Raw genomic sequence first — 11,012 nt, 5'->3', positions numbered from 1 at the left:
GTAACAATCCTAGTTACTGCAAATACTTTACTCATGGGGCAGTCGCAGCAAGCAAATCCCATACCATTTCATTCCAATTAATAGTAAGGCAGAATTTAATTTTATTTATTATTCAGCTAGTTGGCCAGCCAGTGAAATACTGCCCAAAAAGTACTAGCTAAATAAATTATCTAGTGAAAAGTTTACTATTTTGTAATCAATTTACAAATCTGTGTAGAACAAGTTATGTGTTTCCTTCGAAGAAAAATAAATGTGGATTACAAAGAGAACTTGAGAATTAGATTTCGTTTCATATTTTGTGGCAAATTTACCAGCAATTAAATATCACCTCTAATTTACAGTAACTCGTAGCTGTCCCAAGGTAATGCCAATACAAATTCAGAAAGATACCCAGCTGAACCATGACTAAGAGGAACAGGAAAAGGCCATGCCATTTTCTCTTCTAATATTGTTTTCTTACTCTTCCGACAGCCAATACAGCTCCACTTTCTACTGATGAAGGTGCTGTTTTGCTTGAGACTTTGTTTTCTCTAGTTCTCTCTTACCTGGCCTCACCTTTATCTAAAGGAACAGTTTTCCATTGCTCTTGACTTTTGTGGTCACACGTGTATATATTTTTTATTTTGTGATTCCTTACTAACACAAATTATCTTTTCTGTTGAATTCAGTACTTGGTCAAGTCTTTAATAATTCACTGAAATCCACCAGCTACATTCAAACACATAGGCATGGCAAACATCCATTAAAAAATCAAGGAAAAGCAGCTAGCTGTTCCTCTTGACATATTGTACCCGTCCTCTATCCAAAAGAAAACCATTCATGATTCAAGACTTCAGCTGTTATCCCTAACTGAGGGTGGAGGCCCAAGTTTATTCCCTTGTCTATCAATCACGATTTCCACAGACACACTTGGACCTTGCAATTTGTGTTCTTCACAGTCAAGGGCTCGTAATAATCACTGAATAGAAACCTTCCTTAAAAAACACTACTTCTGTAGAACACAAGAAAGTCAGGGCAAAGGTATCATAAATACAATTCAGCAAACTATATATATACCTAGTTTAGAAGATATTTATTCATGGAAACCATTTAAATTTAATTTCCTGCAGACTCTTCATGTAACAGCTTCTAAATTTGGTTCATTGCTGGAGTTGGCAGCCCTGACATGGACTGTAAAGTCACTTGGTTACTTTATTTTCTATAAAATAAGGGCATTTTTTTTAACCTCTTGGCCTTGCATCTCCCAGATCTGGTCAAACAATGTCAAAAGTGAGAGACAAAAGTCTTTGATATTGTCATATGCCAACAAGTTTTGCCGTAACATGCAATGCTTTTCAGAGTCACTATTTGTTGTCAATATTCCTACTTCAGATCCATTTTGGTTGTAATTACATTATTAATTGCAATTGTAGTGGATAGTAAACTGCAGCAGTATCATCCTCAAGAAATCCTTCAATCTAGGCTTAAAATAAATTTTCCTTTTTTAATTATGATGGGATTTATCAGGAGCTCAGAAAGCCTTTACCTATTTTATTTCAAATCTGATCAGAGTAAGACTTAATCCTTCAAAACTAATGCCGAAAGCTGGTATATGTAAAGGTTTTGGATACATTTTAGAAAGGAACAAAATCAGAACTATAATGAAATTTCAAATGTAACAACTATGAAATTATTCCTAATGCTTCATGTTACTTATGAAGCTTGAGCAAAGGCAAATATATGCATCTCCACAACTATAATTTACTGCCTTAGAATCAACAGCCTTACAATAAGAATTTTGCAGAGTTTCTTTGTGCATATTAATGATTTCTACAAAAATCACTCTTAATTATGCTGTTTCAGTTTTTGCTGCTTTGGAAGTTGTCCCTGGAGATGCTTCAAGGAAGATCTATGGGGAGGAGGAAAGCGCTTGTCCCTTTCATTAGCAGTCTACATTTAAGTTAATTCCCTTGACTCATCTGCTTGCTTCTCTTTCAGTCAATCAGTCCTTTGCTGTCAATGCCAACTCGCTGCTGGTCAATGGCAAACACTCCAAGATTCCTTAAAGGGATCCAGCTGATTAACTTGGGAGACTTCGCAAGGAAGAAAAATGACCTTTTTTCCTTTGAAGATTCATCACCTTAAACAGAAATACTATATTTCAGAATCTGAAATCTATATTTATACAAAATTCAAAGTATGAGGCTTTCCATGTGATTTCCTAAAAGGATAAAAATACACAAGCATTTCTCTGTCCATGGCATCGTAATCATTTGAATCGTATCTCTCCCATCCCAGTATGAAAGGACTTCACAAATGAATGAAGAGCAGATGGCATATCATTTTCTCAACTGGAGATTCTTGGAATCGATTTGTCACTCATTGAATGCTGGCAAAAAACACTTTTCTGCCCCAGTGAATAGCCTACATAGTTTGTATATTCTCTGATGATATTTGTTTAACAGCTACTGGTAAACATAATAAAGGTTTCTATCAATTAGATTTTTTTTTGTTGTTGTTATAAATATCACTGCAGTCATCAGTGACTTCACTTCTTTGATTTTGCCGTCTCTGAGCTGTATTTTGGTGCATGGCTCCACTCTGCCTGCCGTATCGCTGATGGCCATATCCAGGCACTGCCCTCTCCTGGCTGCCCCCATCCACACAGCCTTATTGTACACACCTGAGGTTAATGTCTGTTGAGCCCAACAACCCAACTTTTCTCACTTTTTCCACCATTTAGCAAAAGTCTGGCTTAGCACCTATGCTATTTCTGTCGTAGCTGCGGTACTCAAGGCACCCATGTGTGACACACAGTGGACGTTAGTGGGGTGGTTTGGAGACAAACCTGCAGCCTGCAGAGATGGTCCTCCAACAAATGCTGCCTTTCTGTGTAAGCTCTCAGATACTGCCTAAGAGAGTAATGCAGGTATCTCCAGTTTGATACCACTGTTTCTTATTTCAAGCACCTTTCTTAATTCCATTTTTCCTTTTTATTATGCTATTATGCACAACCTGTTGCAACATTATCAACAGACTGTGGTTTGACAGTCCCATTTTCCTGAGTTATGCAAGTAACTACCAGAGATGCTACTGTGATCCCTCGTGATATATGGGTCAGTGCCTCCCATTCGCAGTGCAGGACTGCCCATCTATCAACAGCTTAAATGATCTGTTAATAATATAACTGATGCACAGTAAGATTTATCTGAACCATTTTGTATATCATAAGATAAGAAATCTAGAAACCATTACTCCTACTTGAGACAACAGAAACACTAACTCACAGCCTGTGCCTGGGAGAATTATAGTCCATCAACATCACGTATTTTATGCCATTCCGAGCCTCCTAGGATGTAAAAATAACAAGTTTTTGAAAGTAACTTCTCAAGTGCCACATTTTTGGGTTTTGAGGTTGGGGGTCATGAGAATTACCCTTCTTCCAGATTGTTCTACTATTTCCAACATAGCAAATATATTAGTGGGTTCATTGTCAGAAGTGCTCTACCCTAAGCAAAAACTTTCCAAATTCTTGACACAGTATTAATCACTTATCCAGCCTTTTCTGCTATCAGAGCAGATGTCTAAAGCACAGAATCCATGTAGGGAGTCCTTAGAAGTTTGTATTGTTTCTACCGCCTAAGGGGTAGATATTTAAATTTTCTTGATATTGAGCCAAATCTGTTCTTATCACAGTTACACAAAGCCGCCGCATAATTCAATAGACAAATTGTCTGAATCTAATTAATCGATAAAATGACAAATTATAACACTTTTTAAAAAATCTATACTTAATAGATAGCCAAATGGCTACAAACCACATTAGGCATGAATCGGATACCATCTGTGATAGAAGGCATGTTGAGTAATACAGTCTAGATGCAAAGCATATTGAACAGAACAAAACATACCATATAACAGATTTATAGTCTATAATCCACACAGAAAGTCTGCTAAAATAGATCAGCTCTGTCACATAACACTGCTTTCATCTAGTGTCCAGGAGCACTGCGCCACTTTGACTCATTTAGCAGATTGGTTACGTGCTATTCCTGATTTCATGCAGTGATGATTAAGGATGAAAAATATCACAGACAGTTGGCAACTGCAATAAATCAAAAAGCTTTGTTCAATTTTGCTTTACGTAGTTGCATCAGAATTTTTTTTTTAAAAAAAGATTGAATTAGTCATGTAAAATAATTGTTATCTGGGGAAAAAAAGCCCGTCATGATAACTTTGGGTCTTCAGATTTCATAAGCATTCTAAGACAGGGATGTAAATTAAGCTTTAACAGGCTGTTATGAGCCCACTGTCAGATGTTGCATACACACTAAAATTAGTTTCAACTGAGACTTTTTGTTTTGTTGAGAATGGTCCAAAGCTGTAAGCGAAGTAATGGTGAGATGAACTCCATTAATCAAATAAGAGTTGGCACAATTACCTAAGCCACTTAAGGTATTTTTATGTATGCCGTTCCATCCTCCGCACCATAGACTCTCCTCAGACATAGTAAACATCTGCTGGTTTGAGAATTATGGAATATATTTTCTAAATTTACAGTGCTCAGATCCCAATTTGAGTCACCAAATCCTGACTTTGAGCTTAAACCAAAGCTTAAATTGTCCCCAAAAATGAATACATAAAGCCACCCTAATGAATGCTACTAGTATTATTGTACGCCTGATCATGACAAATAGCTCCTGCTAAACCGCATAACAGCGAGATGTTGAATCATGAGGCAATATTAGCCAAAGTTTCACGTTTTCTTTTCTTTCCCTGCCATGTGTCATAAAGCAGCAGAGAAGTAATGGTTGTGCTGAGGATGCGGAGCCGAACCTGTTGATTAGCCATCCTCTTGTCAGCAAAGGAGCGGAGACGTGGGTGTATACGATACAGGCTATATAGTTTCTGCATATAGCTGTCAACAACGCCATTACAGCACCTTTAATTCACTCTGCAGCTCACACTTAAGAATCCTCTCTGGTTCAGATAACTTGTATCACATCGGTCCCAATAATAGCATGGAATAAAATATGCGACCACCTGTCTATTATATCAGAAGTTTCTAGTGGAAAACAAAGTGCAATATTTACAATAGTTTTCAAATTTGGATCTTTGGAAGCTTTCTGTCTTACTGTTTAATCTGAACATTTCAGAGAGTGTAAAATCAGGAGCCTCTAAGGTCTCACGGCTGTGTAGTTTCATTTATTTAAAAATTAATCACAGACTGAAGAACAGTAGTCCGTTCCCACAAGAACTGACTCAAATTCTACCGCCTTAAATTTACTTTGTTGCAATCTTTCCTTTTAATAAAGTACTCACAGTGATTTAAGTGTGACTGATGGTAGTAAGAGAGGTTTATTAGGTTTATTATTATTATTATTATTCTATTGTTATCAAATTAAAGGGCATTTAGGGATAAAAAGGTCCTATATAGCTGTCATACTACAGTTTTCATTTTTATGTGTGTTTATTTAGAAAACACACTCAAAGGAAACATAAAAGTATAAACTCTGTAACTAAAGTATTTTAATTCATTTAATAAATATTCTCCCAAAACCATTTATAACAAGCCCTGTAAACAATAAAGCTGTGTTAGTTTAACATTAGATTTGCTTACTTGCATGCTTTATTCCTGTCCCAACTCTGGACTCTGCTGTTTTTCAGCTGGTGAATTCACTGAATGAAGAAACATCTCTCAGCTGCTTTTGTGCATGGGGACACCGGTTCTGACGGAAATCTTTCCGAGGTTTCTTCTGTCAAAATGGAAATTACATCAGCTTCACCGAGGAGAAATAAAACATAAGGATTTCAAACGCACATGTCCTCTCTCCGTTCCTGAAGTTACAGAAAGTTGTTGAAATCTTCGCTTCTTTAAAAAACTTCCTCCTTTTCATGACCGTGAGGAAAAGCTGGGAAGCATGTACTGAGAATAATAGCTGCAGAGACATCTTCTCAAATCTTAAAAAAACATGAAAGGACTCAGAATAATAGAAACATCAATCGAGTTAGCACAGCTGACCTACCCATAGTTTCAGCTTGGAGGATATCAGTGTACAAGTGTAAGCAAAATTTAAGGCTTCTTCAGCTTTTCTGAGAGCGCTTCGGGAACAACAGATGAACTATACTGTTATCCCGAGGAAGAATAAGAGAGAAGGTCATGACAAACTCTGGGTCTTGATGTAGCTACAGGAGTGATTCACCTGCTTCCGAGCAACAAAGAATCTGCCTCAAAATTGGAAAATATTTGCAATTTGAGCACGTAACATTTCATTTCATCATATCATGTATTTTTAAAATACAAAACATCTTTTTTTCAATGGAAAACATCCAAATATTAATGTTCTTACAAATATCTCAGCAACCATGCTTGGGAACCAGAAAAATGTTCATTTTCACACCCTTGACTGCCAGCGCACCGAGGTTGGTTTTTGCACTGCTGGCACTCATTGTCAAGTAGCCATTATCACTTCACGTGCAACCCCCAAAAGCCAGGCTTGCTTTGCTACACCAGATCAAAAGTCCCTAAGTGGAACATGGCAATGTTTTCAAAGCACTTTCCTGTGTTAATTTCCAATGTAATTTAATACATAAATTAAGAAAGCAAATTATGAAAATGTTTGCTGTAAGAAAATGCAATTGCAGTTACGTCAGGTGAGTTCCTACCTGTGCTGGAGCTGACGGTGGCCCAACACCCGGAGACTGCAGGTGGCTTTGGGGCTGGCAGGTGGGTGCACACTGACAGTCTGTCACTTGCTCATCAGCGACTACACCACAGTTCATCATACCAGTAAGAATTCACTCCCTCTAGCTTCTTCTTTGTACATGTAGTTGCAGATGATAGGGTAGATTTACCCCGATCTCTTCAGATGGGCATGGAGTAGAAACGCAAAAAGCAGGAAGTGAATTATATATGATTTGGATTATAACAATTGTGTAGTTAAACACTGGAATTAATAGATCCAACTTAATTGCATTTAAAATCAGAAAAGCTGCATTATGAAAGAATTTTCGAAAACATTTCTTCAAAAGGTGCCTAATACGTGAAATTTCATGGGCTTATTGTTCCATATCAAGTCAAAATATTGGATTAGGAGTGGTAAGTAATGCTGCCCGTATAACCTAAAATATAAACTTTAGGTTCTAGATATGGACAAGTAGTCAATGTAGGTAATTAAAAAAATTGAAACTGATAGAGACTAAATACAGGTTATAGTGCATAAAATTCAGTAATGCAGTGCTCATTAGTGTATTAATATTTAATATTTCTCTCTTTGCTCCCTAGCTCCTGTTTGATTTCTCTGTCCTACCTAAATAATGGTAAGCACTTCTGTAATGCCCATGGATGCATTTGACTTGAACAATAGGTGAAAGAAAAGGCACAATTATTTTCTCCTCTTGAACTGCATAGGCTTTCTCATTACATGATGAATGTGTTGTTGTTTCCTATCCCTCCACCTTCGCCATCTATTATTGCACGTTGAAGTACATGGAGTAAAGCTTCCTTAATTGTTTATCACAAGTACATGAAACCACTTACTCTAAAAGGAAGGTCTATAAATGTGAAGTCCATCAGCCATGCTTGTTCAGGACTTAAGTGTTGTGGTTCAACCCCAGGCAGCAACTCAGCCCCCGCACCCAGCTGCTCACCAACTCCCCCCTGGTGGGATGGGGAAGAGAGTCAGAAGAGTAAAAGTGAGAACACTCACTTTGAGATAAAGTTGAGATGAAGACAGTTCAACAGGTAAGGTAAAAGTCACACACAATCAAAACAAACCAAGGAATTCATTGACTCCTTCCCATTGGCAAGCAGGAGTTCAGCTGTCTCCAGGAAAGCAGGGCTCCGTCCCAGCCAGAACCAGCACATTAGGCAATACTGCCATTCAGAGAAGGAATGTGAGATGACATCTAACACTTTCACATCCTGTAAATACATTGCTGAATCAGGGTGCTGAAAAGAAATAGAGCCCTATTACGATATTTTGTCCGCGTGCTCCAATGGAGAAGGTGCAATAAGATACAACTCCATTATACTGCAAATGATTACATATTTATAATGAACATAGAGAGGCTGTGCCCAACTGATATATGAAAAATGAAACATATTAAAGTACAGTAAGAATGGTTGTGAAGGAAGGGATTCCCTTAGGAAACAGTCTAATTTCTAATACATCAAGCAATATGTCCTCTTCCACATCTGCTCATCCTCAAGAAGGTTTTCCTGATATTCAACCTAAGTGCCATTTTCCTTTCCTAATTTAATCTCATTATTAATAGCTATGTTTATTTTCATTTTGCTAAATTTTCATTCCTGAATGTTTGCTGTAGGCAGATTTCTTTTCCCTTGCTTCCCAATTCTGGTCTCATCTAGATTTGGTACTGTATACATCAGGCCACCAGCCCTTTAGTAGTTCTTCTACTCCCTTTCTGGCACCCTTTCCAGCAACACTTCTACCATGTTACAAGCAAGCTGGTTTTGAATATTCAGTGGTATGACATCAACCAGAGTTAAAAGCACTTAAAATCTTATGCCAGGCAAAATGGACTATAGGGTCCTGTTTGAAAAGCGGGAAAGTAAGGACAGGAAGACAGAAGAACATGGGGAAAGCATTGATGGATGCTTTCACACGTTATATCGTTGGTATTTGTCAAGTCACTTCCTCTTTATTTTATTATTGCAGGACTGATTGCTTAGCCTGGAGTACAGTGCTCTGCTTGCATGATCTTCAAAAGGAAACCATTACCTCCTAGCGAGAGAGATCTATATGTAGCATATACTGGAATCATTTAAAGGTCTGAAGATTAATTTCTACTTGTATCATTTGAAAACATCCCCGTAGTTGCAAGAATAATATTGTGGCACCACAAAATGTGTATGCATTTGTAAGAAAGGCACTAAAGTACACGGCAGTGAGGTTAGCAGAGCGGTAGTCTAGGCTGGCACAAAGAGGAACACATTGCTTCCCTGTCTCCTGTAGCTTGTAGTCTCATTTCGACTCATCTCACCTAATGTTAGGATGAACTTGTGAAACCTGGAAAGAAATAGTTTTCCATTCCAGCAGTATTTTTCTGAAATGCCATATACAGATGAGCCAAAGGTGACCTGAAGTTTGGCACCACAGAAGCAAGAGGTCAAGAGCCCCGAAAGAGGCACTACCAGGGACCCAGTTTGCAAATGATTGATTTCACCATCTAACAGACAATTCAGAGGTATAACGTACATCATGAGCTTTCAGTCTGGAGTGACGTGATATTCTAGAGCCAATTCCTGAAAGAACAATTTGAAGAAAACTTTTTAATGTGTGAGCAACACGCTGTTTGAAGAAATTCTTTATGCCAGCCAGGATATAACACTGACATTATTATTATTATTATTATTATGAAAAAAGTTACCTTCAAAATGCAAGTATTACGTTTTATTGAAATGTAAGAACAGTATGTACATACCAGGTGGTACCATGTAACCCATTTATAAATCAGAAGCAAAGAATGGATGGGGAATTATATCTTGTTCTAACAAATCATGATCAGTCCCTGAATGTGAAAATGTAACCTGTTTCAAGTCAGAAACTGGAACGAATTAGGATAGTTGTAACCTTGAGAACAGGGTGCTTCTCTTTATTTCTTCACAATGCAGAAAGATGAATTAAGCATTGATAAGAGCAGTCCTGAGAACTAAACAAATTCATGTTGCATCTGCTTCAACAGTAAAATGAATGTTATTTTTTAAAAATTTCATTAAAAAAAAAGTTCAGTTATATTCTAGAAAGAATTCTAAGATATGGTTTAAGGTGACCTTAACCTTGCTGGTCTATTGACCTGGATAAGGAAGCGGGGTGGGGGAGGGCGGGGGGAACCATTTAAGTAATGCACAATTACATTAGCAGAAAGCGTGAATAACCAAAAACCACAAGAGACAAGTGGCACTTATACACAGCTGCAAAATATTTCCAAATAGACACTGCAATGACTATAATAAGTAGTAATCCACAACTTCTGCTGTTGTATACATTTCCAAGACATTACTTAGCATGGTTGGTGAGTGACTTCTGGACTAGGTTACTTGTAGTTGCTGAACCCAAAGTGCAATTTGCTTGCACTGGACTTAAAGTGATTCATTGTTTTAACTCCATTTCACTTTGTCAAAAAGGACGGAACATAATTTTAAGCAGGATTACTTATTCTCCTCTATGAAATGTCTTCCACTTGTCTTGACTTTCCTTTTTTCTTGCTGACGCGCCAAAGGTCATTTGATTTGTCTGTCGTTATGGTTTGTGGGTGTACACAAGATCCAGTGACCTTTGAATCTTAGTACAATATGCTTCTACATCAAAACGCTACTTTATATAGCAAAATTTAAAAACTATGGGTATTGGCTCAGTCTACTTAAGGTGATTGTAAGCTAAAGTCATATCTGAAATGAGGAAAATTCTGCCTTGACTGCAATTTTTTTGTTTCTTTAATTTTGTATTACATTTTGATGCATTTTCTGGTTATTTCTCCTTAAGAAGATTGAGGGTTTAAGCTGAATCATAGTTAAAATAAAATATATAATGTGAGTAACTCTTTAAATATTGCCATCTTTAGTGAAAAATACTAAGCGAGAACGAAGAAAAACTCTGCTGGGGTTTTGAATTTACGTCATATCTACAGTACCTTCTTGTATTTGCTTGTTGGGCAAGTTCACCTTTTTTTCCACCATTCAGAGAGCACCCTGCCCAGCAGGATCCACATCCATGGTTAAGGTTTCTAGGCAGTGATACAGCAAAAGTAAACACATTAGACTAAAGATTTCATCTCTGCAGCAACACATAAAAGAGCAGTATGCCTGCATTTATTGTTTTTTGTCATCCCACCATCTTTTTATTCTACACTTGTCAAGACGTTTTGTCACTTCATTCTTTTGAGTTTCTTGGGATACAACTGACACATGGTAAATTATGGAAAACTGAAACACAAATATTAATCTATAGCAACAGAGCATTAAAATTTCTCAAGCTTTCAGCATTTGAGATTTTTTTCAGGAAAAAAAA

General features: G+C 37.3%; 1 long non-coding RNA gene across 1 annotated transcript; it reads right to left on the bottom strand.

The window, feature by feature from the left end:
* Positions 1 to 227: 227 nt before the first annotated feature.
* Positions 228 to 10,738, bottom strand: LOC135314211 (uncharacterized). The gene is made up of 5 exons (XR_010373657.1): positions 10,636 to 10,738; positions 7,520 to 7,639; positions 6,646 to 6,842; positions 5,600 to 5,735; positions 228 to 2,119 (listed from the first exon to the last, which is right to left on the bottom strand). It is a non-coding gene; the product is annotated as an uncharacterized LOC135314211 (long non-coding RNA).
* Between the last annotated feature and the right edge of the window lie 274 nt (positions 10,739 to 11,012).

The sequence above is a fragment of the Phalacrocorax carbo genome, chromosome 7 (genome assembly GCF_963921805.1).
Source record: "Phalacrocorax carbo chromosome 7, bPhaCar2.1, whole genome shotgun sequence".
Classification (NCBI taxonomy): Eukaryota; Metazoa; Chordata; class Aves; order Suliformes; family Phalacrocoracidae; genus Phalacrocorax; species Phalacrocorax carbo.
Note: the sequence above shows the minus strand (reverse complement) of the source record. Positions and strands in the feature narration are given on the sequence as shown.